Source organism: Stenella coeruleoalba, assembly GCF_951394435.1.
Source record: "Stenella coeruleoalba genome assembly, chromosome: 3".
Classification (NCBI taxonomy): domain Eukaryota; kingdom Metazoa; phylum Chordata; class Mammalia; order Artiodactyla; family Delphinidae; genus Stenella; species Stenella coeruleoalba.
Window position 1 is genome coordinate 26,101,788 of NC_137148.1, and position 23,911 is coordinate 26,125,698.

A 23,911-nucleotide genomic window follows, 5' to 3' on the forward strand; every position below is an offset into this window, starting at 1 on the left:
GATTTCATTGATTCATTCAGCAGATATTTCCAAGTGCCTGGTGTGCGCCAAGTGCTGAGCTGCCATTAGGGATGGGAAAGAAAAATAACACGAAGTCCCTCCCTTCAGCACATTTATATCTGGTAGGAGAGAAAGACAAGTGAATACCTTTCACTATGGTAGGAGCAGTGGGAGAGAAGGCTGGGGGAGGAAAGAGAAGCATCTCAATCCAAAACGGCCTTAAGAAGGTGGGGTGGGGAGTGGCTAGGAAGGGCTGCCCAGAGGAAGTCAGTTTTGAGCTGAATTTTGAAGGCATAGAGGCGTGAAACAGCATGAAGTCCAGGAAACCACACGCGGTCCATTATGGCTCAAATTGAGGGTGGAGAGTGAGGGGTGAAGGACATAATCTTGGGGGCTCAGAAGTGCCGGCTCAGAAAGGTGGGGTTGACCCACTGACTCGTCTGAATGTAATCCCCAAGGATTCTAAGGACCGGCTCCGTGTTTCAGAAGGACCACACTTCGGCTTCTGGGTGGAGGCTAGTCGGTAGGGGACAGGCTGCACACAGGAGTCTGTTGCAGTGGGGGAGCGATTTGGCCCGAAGAACAGCGGGATGAGGATTGGGTTGCAGGGACAAGATGTGAGAGAGACTGGGAGGAAGACTCCACACAGGGAGGCAGTGAGTGAGGTCCAGAGACAGACGGACACGGAGGAGGCAAAGATGATACCTAATTTCGGAGGGGGACCAGGGTGGGTGGTGTGGCCTTTCAGGAGATGGAAGCGGGAGGATGAGTTTGAGATGCACGTGAGTTAAACTGACAGTTTCCAGTGGCTGGATATGTAGGATTTGGGGGCCTTGCTCTGGTCCCCCTCTCCTTGTTCCCCTCCTATGTTCCTGCTCCCTTTTTCCCCACCCCAACCTCCAGCTGTCAGTCCTTATGTATGTGGCTGGCCCCTGCCTCATCCCTCTGTGCACTTTATTCAAGCCGGGATGGCTCCATTCCCTGTAAGACCCTGGCGATATCCCCAACATCCCCATTTTACAGATAAGGAAACTGAGCCCCCTACCCCCATATTTGTAAGTTGTTATATATCAGCCTCCCAGTGAGGAAAGAGAGAAGCCATTGTCTGGCCAAGGGGGAGAAGGGCGAGAAGAGGGGACTTGAGCAAGGTGACCAACTCATCCTAGTTTTCCAGGACTGTCCCACATGCTAGCTTTGGAAGTCCTGCATCCCAGGGAACCCTGGGATGGACCTGGCTACACCTGGAGGGTTGATCATCTGAGGTGGGGTGGGGAAAGGGAGGGAGCCTTCCTGCCATGTTAGGAGTTTAGGCATGCTGTCAGCCTGGGCTCCCATCTCTGGGGGCTCTGGGACACAGTAGCCAGGCCACACACAGGCTGCCTCTGAGACACGGGTGCCTCTTGTGCCAGAGCCACCTGCCAACTGAGCCCTGAGTCCCCAAGTCCCTGGGGATGAATTGCTGTGCAGACCCAGTACTCAGCACACAGTAGATCCTCTATAAATATTTGCCCAGTGACTGAAGCCTGGGTTATATATGGAAAAGAGGCAGAGTTGAGGGTAATAATTTTCTCTTGACCAGTTAAACAGCAGACCTCTAGAATACACACAGGTGTCTTTCTGCTCACAACCTCCCTTCTGACCCCTCCAAGATAAAAGTCTTCTTCCTGCTTTATTTAGAAAAACCGATACCTGTTCTAATCTCCCCGAAGCCTTAACTCTGCTCCTAACGCCAGTGCCTGAGGCAGCTTTGATGTCACACATTTGCATCTGGGATCGTAACTCTCACCGTCTCTCACGTTTAGAAACCATGGGAATAATGAGCAGATGTTTTTCTAATAATGAGAAGATGTGCAGGCACTGACTCATGAGGATAGTTTCCAGTCCTGAGTTAATTAGCGAGCTGGGGAGCCCAGATAAATAAAGCTTCCCATTTCCTTTCCTGGAGTCTGAAATATCTGGTCTGGAGGTTCCCTCCCTTCTTCTCCCTCCGCCCCAAGTGTCAGGATTTGAGGGGAAGCGTTTAAAAGTCTGGTAATTTGTGTGTATGGAACTGGCTTCTAAGCGGACATATGGCCTGTGTTCCTACAGAGACTCCAGCTCACAGATGTACAGTCAATTCTCCATTATTTGCTGGCTGATTACCTGTCTCTCCCTATCTCAGCCTCGGTTTATATGTTCTTATTGACGTCCTCATGGGCTTTATTGCAGCATTTCAGAAGTCGAGAGGGGAGAGGGTTATGAAATACTACATGCCGTGCCTGCTGTTAGTCTCATATTATTCGTCAAGCAGTCCCATGAAGGAGGCATCCTTGTAACCCCTATCGTACAGATGGGAAAACTAAGTCTTAGACAAGTTAAGCTACTAGAGCCAAGTGGGGAAATGGATTTAAAGCCGAGTTTGTCTAATGGCAGAGCCCAAGTTCTTCCCCAATGAGTTCAGCAAATTCAAATCTTCCTTTATTTTAAAAGGTGTCTGTCTTAGTCAGCTTGGGCTGCCATAACAAACTACCATAGACTGGATGGCTTAAACCACATTTATTTCTCACAGTTCTGGAGGTTGGGAAGTTCAAGATCGAGGTGCCAGCAGATTCGGTGCCTCCTGAGGGCTCTCTTCGTAGTTTGCAGATGGCCGTCTTCTCCTTATGTCGTCACATGGCCTTTGGTGCATGAGGGGAGAAAGAGAAACCTCATGTCTCTTCCTCTTTTTATAATTCTGTCATGAGTGCCCTACCCTCATGACCTAATCTAACCCTAATTACCTCCCAAAGGCCCCACCTCCCAACGATCACACTGGGGGCTAGGGCCTCAACAAATGGATTTTGAGGGGGCGCAAACATCCAGTCCATGCAGTGTCTAAGCAAAACCCTTACTTGAATGGGGACTTCTTGTTGACACACGTTGTCTGACCATAGATCTAGGGGGCGACTTGGCCTCCCAACTCTGCCCACTCTGTATAGTTCATTAGCCTTCTCTTTCCTCTCCCTCACCCACTTTTCAAAATTCTGCCATACTGACCTTCTCTCTTCTCTGTGAGAAATGGTAAACATGGGAACAGTTATTGTTTTCAAACTGATTGAACAGTCTTCTCAAGAAGTCAGAAAGCAGGCCCAAGAGATTATCTCAAAATTTATTCCAGCCAGAAGGTCCTGTGCTGCTTTGTAAAAATATAATACTCAGAATGTGAGACTTGGAGTTCACTGAGCATGTTCCCCTGTTGATGGTGTGTTTACTGAATGTCAGTTGCTGTTGCTAACCATGCTTTGAAACAAGAGACATGTGTTTTTAATAGAATCGCAAGGTTGTTTTTTTTTTTTTTTTGCGGTATGCGGGCCTCTCACTGTTGTGGCCTCTCCCGTTGCGGAGCACAGGCTCTGGACGCGCAGGCTCAGTGGCCATGGCTCACGGGCCCAGCCGCTCCGCGGCATGCAGGATCTTCCCGGACCGGGGCATGAACCCGTGTCCCCTGCATTGGCAGGCGGACTCTCAACCACTGCGCCACCAGGGAAGCCCTAGAATTGCAAGTTTTATGCCTTGTTAAAAATACCGACCTGGTTGTTGGCTGGAGGAATGAGGCGGGATGTTGAAGCGCTGCTATGAATTCTGTGTCTGCTGGGGCAGGGGAGGGAAACTGAGGAAGGGCGGCCTGTGCCCTCGCATTTGCTCTATTTCAGATGGATTGCCCTTCTGGTTCTCTTTTGGAAACAACCGCTGATTACCAGCTGGTCTTCTCAGCCCCACCCATCTGTGGAATAGCAGTGGGCTTCATCCTTTCTGAATGGAAGGACAGAGTACTCGTGTTTATTTCCAGAGAAACTTTGCCTTAACTGTAAAGAGCATCCGTTGGATTTTGTGGAAAGCCAAAATTACAGGGTATTTTAAAAGAAATGCAGCCCTTATTATTTCAAGAAATGCTTTCTGAATGCCAGGACCAGAGGCAAGGGCCTGACCCCACGTACAGGATGACAGGCAATCCTCGCATTCCCCAGTACAGCTCCTGTCCCTAAAGTGATGCTTTCAAGTCCTTCTTTAACTTTAGTTTTCAACACAACGTGTGTTCTTATTTTCCTGATTGTAAAAGAAATATCTGTATAAAGATGAAGTAAATTTTCACGGTTATTTCACCATCCATAGATAATGCTCATTTTCTAAGACATTTCTTTTTAATCTTTTTTTGATGTCTTTGTAGGTATGTAAATAGAATATTTATAAAATTGAGCATATACTCTACAGTTTGAATAACTGCTTCCTCCCCCCCCCCCCCCACCAACCTAAGAGCACTTGGTGGGATTCCTCCACCTTCAACTGCAGTTTTTAAATGAATGCATAAGACTCCATCCAATGGATACACCACAACTGACTTAACCCGTGCTCTTTTTCTCAGCTATTTTGACTGCAGATTTTTCCTTTTATAGAAAACACAGTAATATTCTGGTCCTTCACTCTTAATTACTTGAAATGTTTCTTTTGTTTGAAGTATCACTGCTTTCGTTCCACGTTCAATGATGGATGTGTTATAGCAATGTAAATCAAATTACTTTTTAAATTCAGAAGAACTCCCCTCACCCCAATTAAGGAACTGGATGTTGTTTTATAAAGAGGGCCAGATTTTAAAAATAAAATAAAGAGAGAGTGAAAATGGGAGAGAGAATGCTTGTACATTACTTCATCCCTTATGTAAACCTAGATTGTGTTGTGCGGTCTAAGAATATACATTGAGTTTACAACCTACTCCTAAAGAAGACTGATTTACACACAGGAAAGAATGAGAGAATAACATAGGAAAGAATATAACAAGGTGTTAAGCTATATAATAGATGAATATGTACTAAGGGAAAATAGTAAAAGAAGGGGAAATCCTTGCATTTTCTGGTGTCATTAAAGACTTCTGGAGAGAGAAGATATCTGGGATTTTAAAAGGTAGAAAGTTACCATGTACTGAGCCCTGACAATGTGCTTGGGGCTTTATACGTATCATCTAATTTATTCCTTACAATGGCTCTGTCTATTTATTGTTAAAACCAATTGGATCATTGCAAAAAATATACAATACAATAATATTATAGATTTATACAGTATGATAAGGTTGGTAATATTTGCAAATATAATATGATTGACATAAACATAGAACAATAAATATTTTTAAAATAGATGAAATCAGGGCAAAGGGAAAATATGGACAGGAAGAAGGTAAGCTCTATGAGGGAAGGATTCTTTGCCTGTTTTGTTCACTGATGGATCCCACAGAGCTGGATTAATGACTGTATATATAGCAGATGTTCAGTAAATGTTTGCTGAATTAAGGAATGAATGAAAGCGTTGGCTAAGATGTTTGCTGTATGGCCCTGTGTACATTTCCAGTGATCAGATGGAGTTTTGACCCTGAGCTTCCTAGCAGACAAAGCATAGGGTAGAAAACATGTTCAGAAAGGACCTTGATTTACAAATAAAGAACAGGCTTAGCAGGCAGTAGGGACAGAATTGGACCAGGTTATGTCTGGGGAAAGTGGGGGATCTATTCCAAGGAGTAGGACTGCTATGGGAAGCAGTTTAGAGGGATGGTTAGTGAGTGGGAGTAGCAGAGAAGCATATTTGGCAGGTAGTGAAGAGGAGTCTCCTGACGGGCAGAGGGCATTGTAAGGAGCTATAAGAGAGAGCCTGGGCAGAAGGCAGATTTACTTAAAAGCAAAATAATCCCATGATTACTTTCCCAGACCTAAACCCTCTTTTATGGACTGAATCATGTCCTTCTAAAATTGTGTGTTGAAGCCCTCACCCCTAATGTGACTGTATTTCGAGAGCAGGTCTTTAAGGAGGTAATTAAGATTAAATGAGGTCATAAGGGTGAAGCCTTTACAAGAGGAAGAGACACCAGGGAGCTCTCAACCTCTGAGAGTGCACAAAGAAAAGACCATGTGAAGACACAGTGAGAAGGCAGCTGTGTATAAGTCAGGTGTCTTCCTTGATCTTAGACTTCTAACCTCTGGAACTGTGAGAAAACACATTTCTGTTGTTTAAGCCACCCAGGCTGGTATTTGGTTATAGCAGCTGGAGCAAACTGATTAATACAACCTCTATAGAAAGGTAAACTCACACGAACCTGGAAAAGGTGAAAACTGCAAGTGAACTTTAGTCCCAGAAGCCTAAAACATCATGGAGTTTTTCATTTTTAGAAAATAATTGAGGAGAGATTGGTTTAAGATGGCAGAGCAGAAGGATGTGCACTCACTCCCTCTTGTGAGAGCACCAGAATCACAACTAAATGCTGAACAAACATTGACAGGAAGATATTGGAACTCACCAAAAAAAGATACCCCACATCGAAAGACAAAGGAGAAGCTGCAATGAGACGGTAGGAAGGGTGCAATCACAATCAAATCAAATCCCATAACCGTTGGGTTGGTGGCTCACAAACTGGAGAACAGTCATACCACAGAAGTCCACCAACTGGAGTGAAGGTCCTGAGCCCCACGTCAGGCTTCCCAACCTGGGGGTCCGGCAATGGGAGGAGGAATTCCCAGAGAATCAGACTATGAAGGCTAGCGGGATTTGGTTGCAGGACTTCAACAGGGCTGGGGAAAACAGAGACTCCACTCTTGGAGGGCACACACAAAGTAGTAGTAAGTGCATCAGGACTGAGGGGTAAGGAGCAGTGACCCCATAGGAGACTGAACCAGACCTACCTGCTAGTGTTGGAGGGTCTCCTGCAGAGGCAGGGGACAGTTGTGCCTCACCATGGGGACAAGGACACTGGCAGCAGAAGTTCTGGGAAGTACTCCTTGGTGTGAGCCCTCCCGGAGTCCGCCATTAGGCCCACCAAAGAGCCTGTAAGCTCCAGTGCTGGGTCGCCTCAGGCCAAAAAACCAACAGGGAGGGAACTCAGCCCCACCCATCGGAAGACAAGTGGATTAAAGTTTTACTGAGCTCTGCCCACCAGAGCAACACCCAGTTCCACCCACATGAGTTCTTCCCGTCAGGAAGCTTGCACAAGCCTCATAGATAGGCTCATCCACTAGAGGGCAGACAGCAGAAGCAAGAAGAACTACAATCTTGCAGCCAGTGGAAGAAAAACCACATTCACAGAAAGATAGACAAAATGAAAAGGCAGAGGACTATGTACCAGATGAAGGCACAAGATAAAACCCCCCAAAAACAACTAAATGAAGTGGAGATAGGCAACTTTGCAGAAAAAGAATTAATAATAATGATAGTGAAGAAGATCCATGACCTTGGAAAAAGAATGGAGGCAAAGATCGAGAAGATTAAAGAAATGTTTAACAAAGACCTAGAAGAATTAACAAACAAACAGAGATGAACAATACAATAACTAAAATAAAGAATACACTAGAAGGAATCAATAGCAGAATAACGGTGGCAGAAGAACGGATAAGTGACCTGGAAGACAGAATGGTGGAATTCACTGCCGTGGAAGAGAAAAGAGAAAAAAGAATGAAAAGGAGTGAAGACAGCATAAGAGACCTCTGGGACGACATTAAATGCACCAACATTCACGATATAGGGATCACAAAAGGGGAAGAGAGAGAGAAAGGACCTGAGAAAATATTTGAAGAGATTATAGTTGAAAACTTCCCTAACATGGGATAGGAAATAGCCACCCAAGTCCAGGAAGTGCAGAGAGTCCCAGGCAGGATAAAACCAAGGAGAAACATGTTGAGACACATAGTAATCAAATTAACAAAAATTAAAGACAAAGACAAATCATTAAAAGCAACAAGGGGAAAATGACAACATACAAGGGAACTCCATAAGGTTAACAGCTGATTTCTTAGCAGAAATTCTACAAGCCAGAAGGGAGTGGCATGATATATTTAAAGTGATAAAAGGAAAGAACCTACAACCAAGATTACGCTACCCGGCAAGGATCTCACTCAGATTTGGTGGAGAAATCAAAAGCTTTGCAGACAAGCAAAAGCTAAGAGAATTCAGCACCACCAAACCAGCTCTACAACAAATGCTAAAGGAACTTCTCTAAGTGGGAAACACAAGAGAAGAAGAGCACCTACAAACACAAACCCAGAAAAATTAAGAGAATGGTAATAGGAGCATACATATTGATAAGTACCTTAAACATGAATGGATTAAATGCTCCAACCAAAAGACACAGACTTGCTGAATGGATACAAAAACAAGACTCATATATATGCTGTTTACAAGAGACCCACTTCAGACCTAGGGACACATACAGGCTGAAAGTGCGAGGATGGAAAAAGATATTCCATGCAAATGGAAATGAAAAGAAAGCAGAGCAAAAATACTCATATCAGATAAGTTAGACTTTAAAATAAAGAATGTTGGGCTTCCCTGGTGGTGGAGTGGTTAAAAATCTGCCTGCCCATGCAGAGGACACGGGTTCGAGAACTGGTCCAGGAAGATCCCACATGCTGCAGAGCAACTAAGCCCATGCACCACAGCTACTGAAGCCCACGTGCCAAGAGCCCACGCTCTGCCACAACAAGAGAAGCCTCTGCAATGAGAAGCCTGCACACAGCAAAGAAGAGTAGCCCCCGCTTCCCGCAACCAGAGAAAGCCCACGCTCAGCAACAAAGACCCAACACAGCCAAAAAAATAAAAAAATAAAAAATAAAGAATGTTACAAGAGACAAGGAAGGACACAACATAATGATCAAGGGATCAATTCAAGGAGAAGATTTAACAATTATAAATATATATGCACCCAACAAAGAAGCACTTCAATACATAAGGCATATGTTAACAGCTATAAAAGAAGAAACTGACAGTAACACAATAATAGTGGGAGACTTTCACATCTCACTTACACCAATAGACAGATCATCCAGACAGAAAATTAATACAGAAACACAAGCTTTAAATGACACAATAGACCAGATAGATTTAATTGATATTGATAGGACATTCCATCTGAAAACAGCAGATTACACTTTCTTCTCAAGTGCACATGGAACATTCTCCAGGATACATCACATCTTGGGTCACAAATCAAGCCTTGGTAAACTTAAGAAAATTGACATCATATCAAGCATCTTTTCCTACCACAATAATATGAGATTAGAAATCAATTACAGGGGAAAAAACATAAAAAAACACAAGCACATGAGGGTAAACAATATGTTACTAAATAACCAAGAGATCACTGAAGAAATCAAAGAGGAAATCAAAAAATACCTAGAGACAAATGATCATGAAAACACAATGATCCAAAACCTATGAGATGTGGCAAAAGCAGTTCTAAGAGGGAAGTTCATAGCAATACAACCCTACCTTTAGAAACAAAAAAATCTCAAGTAAGCCATCTAACCTTACACCTAAAGGAACTAGAGAAAGAAGAACAAATAAAACCCAAAGTTAGTGAAGGAAGGAAATCATAAAGATCACAGCAGAAATGAATGAAATAGAAACAAAGAAAACAATAGCAAAGATCAATAAAACTAAAAGCTGGTTTTTTGAGAAGATAAACAAAATAGGTAAACCTTTATCCAGACTCATCAAGAAAAAGAGGGAGATGACTCAAATCGATAAAATTAGAAATGAAAAAGGAGAAGTTACAATGGACACTGCAGAATACAAAGTATCCTAAGATATTATTACAATCTACTCTATTCCAATAAAATAGACAACCTGGAAGAAATGGACAAATCATTAGAAAGGTATAACCTTCCAAGACTGAACCAGAAAGAAATAGAAGATATGAACAGACCAATCACAAGTAATGAAATTGAAACTGTGATTAAAAATCTTCCAGCAAACAAAAGCCCAGAACCAGATGGCTTCACAGGTGAATTGCATCAAACATTTAGAGAAGAGCTAACATCTATCCTTCTCAAACTATGCCAAAATATAGCAGAGGAAGGAACACTCCCAAACTCATTCTGCGAGGCCACCATCACCCTGATACCAAAACCAGACGAAGATAATACAAAAAAAGAAATTAGAGACCAACATCACTGATGAATATAGATGCAAAAATCCTTAACAAAATACTAGCAAACAAAATCCAACAAGAGATTAAAAGGATCATACACCATGATCAAGTGGGATTTATCCCAGTGATGCAAGGATTCTTCAATATATGCAAATCAATCCATGTGATACACCATATTAACAAATTGAAGAATAAAAACCATATGATCATCTCAATAGATGCAGAAAAAGCTTTTGACATAATTCAACACCCAGAGTTTTAATTATACTCTGGAGAGTATGATAAAAACTCTCCAGAAAGTGGGCATAGAGGGAACCTAGCCCAACATCATAAAGGCCATATATGACAAACCCACAGCAAACATCATTCTCAATGGTGAAAAACTGAAAGCATTTCCTCTGAGATCAGGAACAAGACAAGCAAGTCCACTCTCACCACTATTAGTCTACATAGTTTTGGAAGTCCTAGCCATGGCAATCAGAGAAGAAAAAGAAATAAAAGGAATCCAAATTGGAAAAGAAGAAGTAAAACTGTCACTGTTTGCAGATGACATGATAGTATACATACATAATCCTAAAGATGCCACTGGAAAACTACTAGAGCTAATCAATGAATTTGGTAAAGTTGCAGGATACAAAATTAATGCACAGAAATCTCTTGCATTCCTACACACTAACAATGAAAAATCAGAAAGAGAAATTAAGGAAACACTCCCATTCAGCATTGCAACAAAAAGAATAAAATACCAAGGAATAAACCTGCCTAAGGAGGTAAAAGACTTGTAATCAGGAAACTATAAGACACTGATGAAAGAAATCAAAGATGACACAAACAGATGAAGAGATATACGATGTTCTTGGATTGGAAGAATCAATATTGTGAAAATGACTATACTACCCAAAGCAATCTACAGATTCAATGCAATCCCTATCAAATTACCAAAGGCATTTTTTTACACAACTAGAACAAAAAATCTTAAAATTTGTACGGAGACACAAAAGACCCTGAATAACCAAAGCAATCCTTTTTTTTTAACATCTTTATTGGAGTATAATTGCTTTACAATGTTGTGTTAGTTTTTGCTGTATAACAAAGTGAATCAGCTATATGTACACATATATACCCCATATCCCCTCCCTCTTGCATCTCCCTCTCACCCTCCCTATCCCACTCCTCTAGGTAGTCACAAAACACCAAGCTGATCTCCCTGTGTTATGCATCTGCTTGCCACTAGCTATTTATTTTACATTGGGTAATGTATATATGTCAATGCCACTTCTCACTTCGTCCCAGCTTACCCTTCCCCCTCCCCATGTCCTCGAGTCCATGCTCTATGTCTGCGTCTTTTCCTGTCCTACCCCTAGATTCATCACAACCTTTTTTTTTTTTTTTTTTTAGATTTCATATATATCTGTTAGCATACAGTATTTGTTTTTCTCTTTCTGACTTACTTCACTCTGTATGACAGACTCTAGGTCCACCCACCTCACTACAAATAACTCAATTTTGTTTCTTTTTATGGCTGAGTAATATTCCATTATATATATATATGTGCCACATCTTCTTTATCCATTCATCTGTTGATGGACACTTAGCTTGCTTCCATATCCTGGCTATTGTAAATAGTGCTGCAATGAATATTGTGGTACATGACTCTTTTTAAATTATGGTTTCCTCAGGGTATATGCCCAGTTGTGGGCTTGATGGGTCATATGATAGTTCTGTTTTCAGTTTTTTAAGGAACCTCCATACTGTTCTCCATAGTGGCTGTATCAATTTACATTCCCACCAAAAGGGCAAGAGAGTTCCCTTTTCTCCACACCCTCTCCAGCATTTATTGTTTGTAGATTTTTTGATGATGGCCATTCTGACTGGTGTGAGGTGATCCCTCACTGCAGTTTTGATTTGTATTTCTCTAATAATTAGTGATGTTGAGCATCCTTTCATGTATTTGTTGTCAATCTGTGTATCTTCTTTGGAGAAATATCTATTTAGGTCTTCTGCCCATTTTTGGATTGAGTTTTTTTTTTTATACTGAGCTGCATGAGCTGCTTGTATTTTGGAGATTGATCCTTTGTCAGTAGCTTCATTTCCAAATATTTTCTCCCATTCTCAGGGTTGTCTTTTTGTCTTGTTTATGGTTTCTTTTGCTGTGCAAAAGCTTATAAGTTTCATTAGATCCCATTTGTTTATTTTTATTTCTATTTCTCTAGGAGGTGGGTCAAAAAGATCTTCCTGTGATTTATGTCATAGAGTGTTCTGCCTATGTTTTCCTCTAAGAGTTTTATAGTGTCTGGCCTTAGATTTAGGTCTTTAATCCATTTTGAGTTTATTTTTATTTTTATTTTGTGGTATGCAGGCCTCTCACTGCTGTGGCCTCTCCCATTGCAGAGCACAGGCTCCACATGCGCAGGCTCAGCAGCCATGGCTCACGGGCCCAGCCGCTCCGTGGCATGTGGGATCCTCCCGGACTGGGGCACGAACCTGTGTCCCCTGCATCAGCAGGCAGACTCTCAACCACTGCGCCACCAGGGAAGCCCTGAGTTTATTTTTGTGTATGGTATTAGGAAGTGTTCTAGTTTCATTCTCTTACATGTAGCTGTCCAGTTTTCCCAGCACCACTTATTGAAGAGAACGTCCTTTCTCCATTGTATATTATTGCCTCCTTTGTCAAAGGTAAGGTGACCATATGTGTGTGGGTTTATCTCTGGGCTTTCTATCCTGTTCCATTGATCTATATTTCTGTTTTTGTGCCAGTACCATGTTACCATGTTGTCTTGATTCCTGCAGCTTTGTAGTATAGTCTGAAGTCAGGGAGCCTGATTCCTCCAGCTCCGTTTTTCCTTCTCAAGATTGCTTTGGCTATTCAGGATCTTTTGTGTTTCCATACAAATTGTGACATTTCTTGTTCTAGTTCTGTGAAAAATGCCATTAGTAGTTTGATAGGTATTCTGTTGAATCTGTAGATTGCTTTTTGTAGTACAGTCATATTCACAATGTTGATTCTTCCAAACCAAGAACATGGTATATGTCTCCATCTGTTTGTATCAACTTTAATTTTTTTCATTAGTGTCTTAATAGTTTTCTGCATACAGGTCTTTTGTCTCCTTCAGTAGCTTTATTCCTAGGTATTTTATTCTTTTTATTGCAGTGGTACAAGGGAGTGTTTCCTTAATTTCTCTTTCAGATTTTTCATCATTAGTGTATAGGAATGCAAGAGATTTCTGTGCATTAATTTTGTATCCTGCTACTTTACCATATCATTGATTAGCTCTAGTAGTTTTCTGGTAGCATCTTTAGAATTCTCTGTGTATAGTATCATGTCATCTGCAAACAGTGACAGCTTTACTTCTTTTCCTATTTGGATTCCTTTTATTTCTTTTTCTTCTCTGATTGCTGTGGCTAAAACTTCCAAAACTTTGTTGAATAATAGTGATGAGAGTAGGCAACCTTGTCTTGTTACTGATCTTAGAGAAAATGGTTTCAGATTTTCACCATTGAGAATGATATTGGCTGTGCATTTGTCGTATATGACCTTTATTATGTTGAGGTAGGTTTCCTCTATGCATACTTTCTGAAGAGTTTTTATGATATATGGGTGTTGAATTTTGTTGAAAGCTTTTTCTTCATCTATTGAGATTATCATATGGTTTATCTCCTTCAATTTGTTAGTATGGTGTATCACATTGATTGATTTGTGTATATTGAAGAATCCTTGCATTCCTGGGATAAGCCCCACTTGATCATGGTGTATGATCCTTTTAATATGCTGTAGGATTCTGTTTGCTAGTATTTTGTTGAGGATTTTTGCATCTATGTTCATCAGTGATATTGGCCTGTAGTTTTTTTTGTGTGTGTATGACATCTTTGTCTGGTTTTGATATCAGGATGATGGTGGCCTTGTAGAATGAGTTTGGGAGTGTTCCTTCCTCTGCTATATTTTGGAAGAGTTTGAGAAGGATGCGTGTTAACTCTTCTCTAAATGTTTAATAGAATTCGCCTGTGAAGCTATCTGGTTCTGGGCTTTTGTTTGTTGGAAGATTTTTAATCACAGTTTCAATTTCCGTGCTTGTGATTGGTCTGTTTATATTTTCTATTTCTTTCTGGTTCAGTCTTGGAAGGTTGTGCTTTTCTAAGAATTTATTCATTTCTTCCAGGTTGTCCGTTTTATTTGCATAGAGTTGCTTGTAATAATCTCTTATGATCCTTTGTATTTCTGCAGTGTCAGTTGTTACTTCTCCTTTTTCATTTCTAAATGTTTGATTTGAGTCTTCTGCCTCTTTTTCTTGATGAGTTTGGCTAATGGTTTATCAATTTTGTTTATGTTCTTAAAGAACCAGCTTTTAGTTTTACAGATCTTTGCTATTGTTTCCTTCATTTCTTTTTCATGTATTTCTGATCTGATCTTTATGATTTCTTTTCTTCTGCTAACTTTGGGGTTTTTTTGTGCTTCTTTCTCTGATTGCTTTAGGTTTCAGGTTAGGTTGTTTATTTGAGATTTTTCTTGCTTTTTTTTTTGGTTTTGTGTTTGTTTTTGTGGTATGTGGGCCTCTCACTGCTGTGGCCTCCCCCGCCGCAGAGCACAGGCTCCAGACGTGCCGGCTCAGCGGCCACGGCTCATAGGCCCAGTTGCTCCGCGGCATGTGGGATCTTCCCTGACCGGGGCACGAACCCGTGTCCCCTGCATCGGCAGGCGGACTCTCAACCACTGCGCCACCAGGGAAGCCCTTGCTTTTTGAGTTAGGATTTTATTGCTATAAACTTCCCTCTTAGAACTGCTTTTGCTGCATCCTATAGGTTTTGGGTCGTTGTGTCTTTATTGTCATTTGTTTCTAGGTATTTTTTAACTTCCTCTTTGATTTCTTCAGTGATTTCTTGGTTATTTAACAGCGTATTGTTTAGCCTCCATGTATTTGTCATTTTTACAGTTTTTTTCCTGTAATTGATATCTAGTCTCATAGCATTGTGGTTTGAAAGAAACTTGATATGATTTCAATTTTCTTAAATTTCCCAAGGCTTGATTTGTGAACCAAGAGATTATCTATCCTGGAGAATGTTCCATGAGCCCTTGAGAAGAAAGTGTATTCCGTTGTTTTTGGATGGAATGTCCTATAAATATCAACCAAGTCCGTCTTGTCTATTGTGTCATTTAAAGCTTGTGTTTCCTTATTTATTTTCATTTTGGATTATCTGTCCATTGGTGAAAGTGGGGTGTTAAAATCCCCTACTCTTACCGTGTTACTGTCAATTTCCCCTTTTATGGCTGTTAGCATTTGCCTTATGTATTGAGGTGCTCCTATGTTCAGTGCATAAATATTATAATTGTTAAATCTTCTTCTTGGATTGATCCCTTGATCATTATGTAGTGTTCTTTGTTTCTTGTAATAGTCTTTATTTTAAAGTCTGTTTTTTCTGATATGAGAATTGCTACTGCAGCTTTCTTTTGATTTCCATTTGCATGGAATATCTTTTTCCATCCCCTCACTTTCAGTCTGTATGTGTCCCTAGGTCTGAAGTGGGTCTCTTGTAGACAGCATATATATGGGTCTTGTTTTTGTATCCATTCACCAGTCTATGTCTTTTGGTTGGGGCATTTAATTCATTTACATTTAAGGTTATTATTGATATGTATGTTCCTATTACCATTTTCTTAAGTGTTTTGGGTTTGTTTCTGTAGATCTTTTCCTTCTCTTGTGTTTCCTGCCTAGAGAAGTTCCTTTAGCATTTGTTGTAGCGCTGGTTTGTTGGCTGTAGGTTTTTCCCTTTCATCACTTCATATATGTCCTGCCACTCCCTTCTGGCTTGTAGAGTTTCTGCTGAAAGATCAGCCGTTAACCTTATGGGGATTCCCTTGTATGTTATTTGTTGCTTTTCCTTTGCTGTTTTTAATGTTTTTTCTTTGTATTTAATTTTTGATAGTTCGATTAATATATGTCTTGGTGTGTTTCTCCTTGGATTTATCCTGTATGGGACTTTCTGCACTTTCTGGCCTTTATTGACTATCTCCTTTCCCATGTTAGGGATTTTCAACTATAATCTCTTCAAATATTTTCTCAGACCCTTTCTTTTTCCCTTCCTCTGGGACCCCTATAATTCTAATGTTGGTGTGTTTAATGTTGTCCCAGAGGTCTCTGAGATGGTCCTCAATTCTTTTCATTCTTTTTAATTTATTCTTCTCTGCGGTAGTTATTTCCACTATTTTATCTTCCAGGTCGCTTCTCTGTCCTTCTGCCTCCGTTACCCTGCTATTGATTCCTTCTAGAGAATTTTTAATTTCATTTTTTGTGTTGTTCATCATTGTTTGTTTGCTCTTCAGTTCTAGGTCCTTTTTAAACGTTTCTTGCATTTTCTCCATTCTATTTCCAAGATGTTGGATCATCTTTACTATCATTACTTTGAATTCTTTCTCAAGTAGACTGCCTATTTCATTTTAATTTGTTTGGTCTGGTGAGTTTTTACCTTGCTCCTTCATCTGATGCACATTTATCTGTCTTCTCATTTTGTTTAACTTACTGTGTTTGGGGTCTCCTTTTCACAACCTGCAGGTTCATAGTTCCTGTTGTTTTTGGTGTCTGCCCCCAGTGGGTAAGGTTGGTTCAGTGGCTCGCATAGGCTTTCTAGTGGAGGGGACTGCTGCCTGTGTTCTGGTGGGTGGGGCTGGATCTTGAGTTTCTGGTGAGCAGGACTGCATCTGCTCGTGTGTTTTGGTGTGTCTGTGAACTTAGTATGATTTTAGGCAGCCTCTCTGCTAATGGGTGGGGTTGTGCTCCTGGTTGGCTAGTTGTTTAGCATGGGGCATCCAGCACTGGAGCTTGCTGGCCATTGGGTGGAGCTGAGTCTTAGCGTTGATACGGAGATCTCTGGGTGAGATCTTGCCAATTGTTATTAGTTGGGGCCAGGAGGTCCCTGTTGGTCCAATATCCTGAACTCAGCTCTCCCACCTCTGAGGCTCATGCCTGAAACCAGGCTGGAGCACCAAGACCCTGTCAGCCACACGGCTCAGAAGAAAAGGGAAAAAAAAAGAAAGAAAAATAAAATTATTAAAATAAAAAAATTTATAAAGTAATAATTTAAAAAAGGAATAGAGCAACCAAACCAATAAACAAATCCACCAATGATAACAAGCGCTAAAAACTATACTAAGATAAACATAAAAATCAGAAACAAGTCAGTCACAGACCGCAAACCCCAAGTCTATAGTTGCTCCCAAAGTCCACCACCTCAGTTTTGGGTTGATTTGTTGTCTGTTCAGGTATTCCACAGATGCAGGGTACCACAAGTTGATTATGGGCATTTAATCCACTGTTCTTGAAGCTGCTGCGAGAGATTTCCCTTTCTCCTCTTTGTTTGCACGGCTCCTGGGGCTCGGCTTTGGTTTTGGCCCCACCTCTGCATGTAGGTTGCCCTCAGGCTTCTGTTCCCCAGCCAGAAAGGACGGGTTAAAGCAGTGGCCGACTGGGGGGCTCTGGCTCACTCAGGCCAGGGGGAGGGAGGGCTACGGTAGTTATAATTGGAATGTGGGGTGAGCCTGTGATGGCAGAGGCTGGCGTGATGTTGCAACAGCCTGAGGCACCCTGTGTGTTCTCCCAGGGAAGTTGTCCCTAGATCACGGCACCCTGGTAGTGGCGGGCTGCACAGGCTCCCTGGGGCAGGAGGTGTGGATAATGACCTGTACTTGCACATGGGATTGTTGGTGGCTGCAGCAGCAGTGTTAGCGTTTCATGCCTGTCTCTGGTGTCTGAGGTTATAGCCACGTCTCCTGCCCATCTCTGGAGCTCGTTTAGGCAGTGCTCTGTGGCAGTGTTCTGTGTTCTGTGGGCAGACAGGGAAGGTAACCCCTCTCCTTGTGCACCCCAAAACAATGGTCTCTTGCCTTTTAGGCAGGTCCATAGTTTTTCCTGGACTCCTTCCCAGCTAGCTGTGGTGCACTAGCCCCCTTCAGGCTGTGTTCACACAGCCAGCCCCAGTCCCCTCCCTTGGATCTGATCTCTGAAGCCTGAGCCTCAGCTCCCTGCCCATGCACATATGGTCAACTTATCTATGACAAAGGAGGCAAGGATATACAATGGAGTAAAGACAATCTCTTCAATAAGTGGTGCTGGGAAAACTGGACAGCTACATGTAAAATGATGAAATTAGAATACTCCCTAACACCATACACAAAAGTAAACTCAAAATGGATTAAAAACCTAAATTTAAGACCAGATACTATATAACTCTTAGAAGAAAACATAGGAAGAACGCTCCTTGACATAAATCACCGCAAGATCTTTTTTGACCCACCTCCCAGAGTAATGGAAATAAAAACAAAAATAAACAAATGAGACCTAATGGAAGTTAAAAGCTTTTGCACAGCAAAGGAAACTATAAACAAGATGAAAAGACAACTCTCAGAATGGGAGAAAATATTTGCAAACAAATCAATGGACAAAGGATTAATCTTCAAAGTATATAAATATTTCATGCAGCTCAGTATTAAAAAAATAAACAACCCAATCAAAAAATGGGCAGAACACCTAAATAACCATTTGTCCAAAGAAGACATACAGATGGCCAAGAGGCACATGAAACGCTGCTCAGCATCACTAATTACTAGAGAAATGCAAATCAAAACTACAATCAGGTATCACATCACACTGGTTAGAATGGGCATCATCAGAAAATATACAAACAACAAATGCTGGAGAGGGTGTAGAGAAAAGGGAACCCTCTTGCCCTGTTGATGGGAATGTAAATTGATACAGCCACTATGTAGAACAGTATGGAGATTCCTTAAAAAAGTAAAAATAGAACTACCATATGACCCAGCAATCCCACCACTCAGCAAATACCCAGAGAAAACTATAATTCCCAAAGACATAGGCACCCCAATGTTCATTGCAGCACTATTTACAATAGCCAGGTCATGGAAGCAACCTAAATGCCCATCAACAGACAAATGGATAAAGAAGATGTGGTACATATATACAATGGAATATTACTCAGGCATAAAAAGGAATGAAATTGGGTCATTTGTAGAAAAGTGGATGGACCTAGAGACTGTCATACAGAGTGAAGTAAGTCAGAAAGAGAAAAACAACTATCGTATATTAACACATATATGTGGAATCTAGAAAGATGGTACAGATGAACCTACTTGAAAGGCAGAAATAGAGACAGATGTAGAGAACAAACGTATGGACACCAAGGGGGGAAAGCAGGGGAAGTGGTGGTGGCGGTGGTGGGATGAATTGGGAGATTGGGATTGACATATATACACTAATATGTATAAAATAGATAACTAATAAGAACCTGCTGTATAAAAAAATAAATAACATTAAATTAAAAAAATTAATAAATAAGTAGATAGTACATGTACACACAGGTACATAACTCTACAATTACAGAATAGAATACAGTGAAAAAGTAAGATAAAATAGTAAAGTACAGTAAAATAAAGTAAAGTAAAATTGAAATAAAATAAAATTGAATTAAAATAAAATAAAAGGTAATTGAAAACAATTGAATAAAAGATAATTGAGAAGGTAATTGAAATAAAATAAAAGATAATTTATGTATCTTTATATAAAATAAAAATAACTGAAAGATAATCATCAGTCTGTCCTCGCATATCTGAGAGCTGTCCCGACCCCACCGTGGTAGTAACAGCAGCTCACAGCAGCCCTGTTCCTCAGGGGGATGTAACAATACAAGCTGGGGTGGCAGAGCAGGGCATGCTCATATAGTCTGAACCAGCTCCGTTCAGTCTCTCCAATTTTGGTCTGGCATTTTTCACTCTTTTTTTGCAACTTATTTATCTAAGTCCCTCTACCACCATCCCCAACCCCCGCCATGGCCCCTCCCTGCCCCCACTCTGAGCACAGATATAGCTCACCCACAATTATAAATTAAAATTGCACATTGTGGGGTAGATGGTAGGGGGACAGCTGGAGTCACGGCACACCCCTCATTTACAACATCTGGTCCCAGCCATAAACGGCCTGTGGGAGACTGGTGTCTTGGGGGAGGGTTCACGAGGCAGGAGCCTGGGCCTGTGTTTTTCTTTGGCTCTTCTGGGCTTGGACTATGTTTATGCTTTCTCAACTAACTTCTGTAGCCCCCAAATCTATTTTTACAGCGAAATTGATGCTTCTGTTTTGTCATAAGAGGAAATGCTGTCTCTGAAAATCATTATCTGTTTGTAAAGTTGGGCTCCCATGTACAGGGTGTACACTGATCAACTCAAGGGAATGAGAGTCCTTCCCTAGAATTGTGCCTCATGGTGGGCCTGAGTCTGGGCTTTTACCCAGGTGTCAGGCCAAGGTCACACTGGAGTCACCTACAGCTCAGGCCTAACCTCTTGTTTCTTTGATAAGACATTAAGGAAATCCCTTAGCTTGGATCTTCTCCTTCCAACCCTCATTTTCTAAGTGTGGGTCCTGATGGCCTTGGCAATTTTCACCAATTATTTTTAAATGATTATGGTAATAAGATAATAGGGATTCCATGATATTTTCCAAGAAGTGATAGGAATAATTGTACCAATTTGATTCCATCTTCTAAAATCATGAGTTTTAGATAGTAATAAGACCTAGGAAAATTTAAGTCTTTTATTTTTTTCTCTCCTTTTTTCTTTCTAAAAAAATTGAGATGTAATCGACATACAGAACTGTATAAGTTTAAGGTATACAGCATAATGATTTGACTTACATATATCGTGAAATGATTACCACAGTAAGTTGAGTTAACATCTATCATCTCCTATAAATTACAAAAAAAAGAAAATCATTTTTCCTTGTGATGAGAACTTTTAGGATTTACTCTTTTAACAACTTTCATATTTACCAACTCTTTCTGTTTTTAAAGGAAGTATTTCGGGGAATTCCCTGACTGTCCAGTGGTTAGGTCTCGGCGCTTTCACTGCTGGGGCCCGGATTCAGTCCCTGGTCAGGGAACCAAGATCCCACAAGCCACATGGTGCAGCCAGAAAAAAAAAAAGTATTTACTGATTGGAAAAATAAGTCTTTCAATGGAAAACCATTTTTTAGCTTGCACTGCTATTAAATGGATGAGAGTTCCCTTTTCCCTTTTAAGGAAGCCAATGTACAAAACCTATGCCAAAGCTCCTGTGGGTTTATATATTCCTGAGTTTTCATGGGATTATCACTATAGACTCTGGGTTTGGAAAATCAATCAACCAATCAATGAGATAAACAAGCCCAGAATATAAACATGACAGAACAAAAATTAATTGGATGTGTCCCCAGCCTTTCTCCCATTCGTCCTCCCTCCCCAGGAGAGGTTCAGCTCATTTTTTCCGGCCCGCCTTCTGCAGAGTGCCCTGCCTTCCCTTTTCTTAGGTCTTTGTAAGGGTTAAGGCCAGGTTGGTCGTGAACAGGTTTTCCCTTAGGGGATGCATGCCTGGGACAGGGCACCCCCGAGCTTCCTCCAGTTATCTTTCCCAAAGCCATAAAGGAAGTCACATCGCAACATTTCCTTCAAAACCAGTCAAACATAAGCCACTTTGGGAGAGTGTGCACAAGGTTACAGCTGCTCTCTTTGAGTTCTGTTTGTATCTGGGGGAGGATATTTGGGGAAAATCTTGAAGAGAGAAGTGCAGGAACAGCGTGTGAAGGAAATGGCTTAGAGGTAAGAGGGAGATTCTAGGAAACATAGCTATGTTCTACAGAATTCTTCCATGATGTTTGAAAAAATGCATGCAAAGATCATGAAGTACATTTCACAGTACGTACAAATACCAAATCATTGTGTTGTATACCCGAAGCTAATAGAATGTTATATATCAATGATATCTTTATTTTTTTTAAAAAAAAGAATGTGAACTATTTGGATTTCCCCTTTGGTTGCAGGACTGTACTTTTGTGGTCCCAGTACCACTCTGAGACTGTCATATGGGTGATGGTTTTATATGTTTGGAATGAATTACACTAATGAACCATATGGAGATATGTTTATATACATATAAAACAATGCAGTATGGTGGTTTGGAACATGGACTTTGGAGTTGGCTGGACTTCTGTTCAAATTCCAGCTCTGCAACTGAATTTCCGGTCACTTCGAGCTTGTTTCTACACTTCTTTGAGTGCCAGGTTCCTCATCTATAAAGACTAGAGATAATAGAACCTCCCTCCTCAGATTGTGGTGAGGGTTTTTTAAAGGAGATAGTCCATTTGCAGAGCACCTAAGAGAGCATCTGGCATGTAGGACATCATTGTTGGTCATCAAAAGTACAGGTTACGGGCTTCCTTGATGGTGCAGTGGTTGAGAGTCTGCCTGCCGATACAGGGGACACGGGTTCGTGCCCTGATCCGGGGAGATCCCACATGCTGCGGAGCGGCTGGGCCCGTGAGCCATGGCCGTGAGCCTGCGCGTCCGGAGCCTGTGCTCCGCAACGGGAAAGGCCACAACACTGAGAGGCCCGCGTACCGCAAAAAAAAAAAAAAAAAAAAAAGTACAGGTTACAACCATTTCCAACAATGCCTTGTGAAAATAACTATTGTTTAAGGAGCTCTTCCAACCTGCTGAGTCTATCTGGGATGCCTCCAAGACTTAGTATTCAAATTGGGGTCAGAGCAGCAAAGATCATTTGCAGGTATAAGGTTCATGCAGGATATTCATCAGTAGATGGGTATGGGTAGAGGGTTCTGAATTTGCCCGTTTTGCTAAAACAGGAACCAGTAAAGTTCAACCCTTGTGTCTTTGCAAGAGAATAAGCAATTCAACCAAATTAAAAGGCAGAGGGTCCACACGCACACCACTAAACCAGAAAATGTGCTGTACGTGGAGATACCGTGTGTGTGTGTGTGTGTGTGTGTGTGTGTGTGTGTGTGTGTGTGTGTGTCGGGGGATGGGAAGGAGGTAAATATAGAAGAGAGGGTCTTTTTGCGCTTGCCCCTGGTGCAATTTTCCTGGAGCTCTTGGAGAGAGACCCCAAAGCAGACACAAACCTGTGCTTGACTCTGCACATGTGCCTTCAACCAAGAGTGGTTTAAAGGATGGTGCAGAGGCCACCACAAACCAGAGCGCATGGAAAGGAAGTATTTCCTTGAGGCTGAGGGCCTCTTTCCCAAGGCCGTCTGTACTGGGAGCTCGTGGGTCACTTCTGAACTGACCCAGGGCCTGGTGTCTGGCTGCAGTCGTACTGACTTCCTCTTTGACCCAGAAGAAGCCACATCTCCTCTTCAGGCCTCTGTGTCTTCTTTCAAATGAGCTGGTTGGACCCTGTGAGCTTTCGGGCGGCGCTGAGCTTCAGTAGGCCAGGTGCCTCCCTGCTGCATGATGACCCCGTGGCTGGAGCAGGTGAAGGTCATCTACAGCCGACTCGCAGGCTTTCCTTGGCAGATCTGAACTCACACGTTCTCCAGTCCGTAGCCGAAGCTGCAGCTCTAAAAGGCACCAAGCTCAGAAGGAAGAGAATTTGTCCTTTATGTCTTTTAAAGAAGAACAAGGAATAGGCAACACTTGAACTTTGGAGACTTGAGGTCAGTGATTAACTTGGGTTCTTCAGAAGTTGTACATGTTGACTTAAAGGACAAAAGTGGGCAGGGAGCTGAGGCCAAGGCTGTGGGTAATCAGAAGTGTGGCATCTTGCTCCAGAATGCAGTGCCCTGGCTTGTCTTGGATGTGGTCAGGCCCAGGGGACTTGCAGGGAGTAGTACTGGAGCCCAGAGCCCTGAGAAGTACTTCAGCTGCCTGTGGAGTGGGGCCCGTGCACAGATAATCCTGGTTATCTCTTGTTGTGGTTCAATCTACGCCACATTTGGTGGCTGAAGAGAGCAATCATTTTGTTGTTTATGATTCTTCGGGCCAGGAATTTGGGCAGAATTTAGCTGGGCAGTTTTCTGCTCCACGTGGCATTGACTTGGATCCTTTGGTGTGGGGTTCAGTTCATGGCTGGGCTGGTCTAGGGAGGGTTCCCTCTGGTGTCAAGACCTTGGCAGGGCAGAGCTGCAAGGCTGGGTTCAACCGGGGTGCTTGGCTTCTGTCTCTTTC

General features: G+C 41.9%; 1 protein-coding gene across 4 annotated transcripts in view; it reads left to right on the forward strand.

The window, feature by feature from the left end:
- PDZD2 (PDZ domain containing 2) overlaps positions 1-23,911 on the forward strand; it is a 377,353-nt gene that overhangs the window by 48,311 nt on the left and 305,131 nt on the right. Inside the window, exon 1 of one of the 4 annotated variants that reach the window (XM_079916130.1) lies at positions 23,289-23,400. The exons of the other annotated variants lie outside the window; for them this stretch is intronic. The gene's annotated coding sequence lies outside the window, so the exon portion shown is untranslated. Of the gene's footprint in view, positions 1-23,288; positions 23,401-23,911 lie in introns of those variants that run through there. 4 annotated transcript variants of the gene reach the window in all.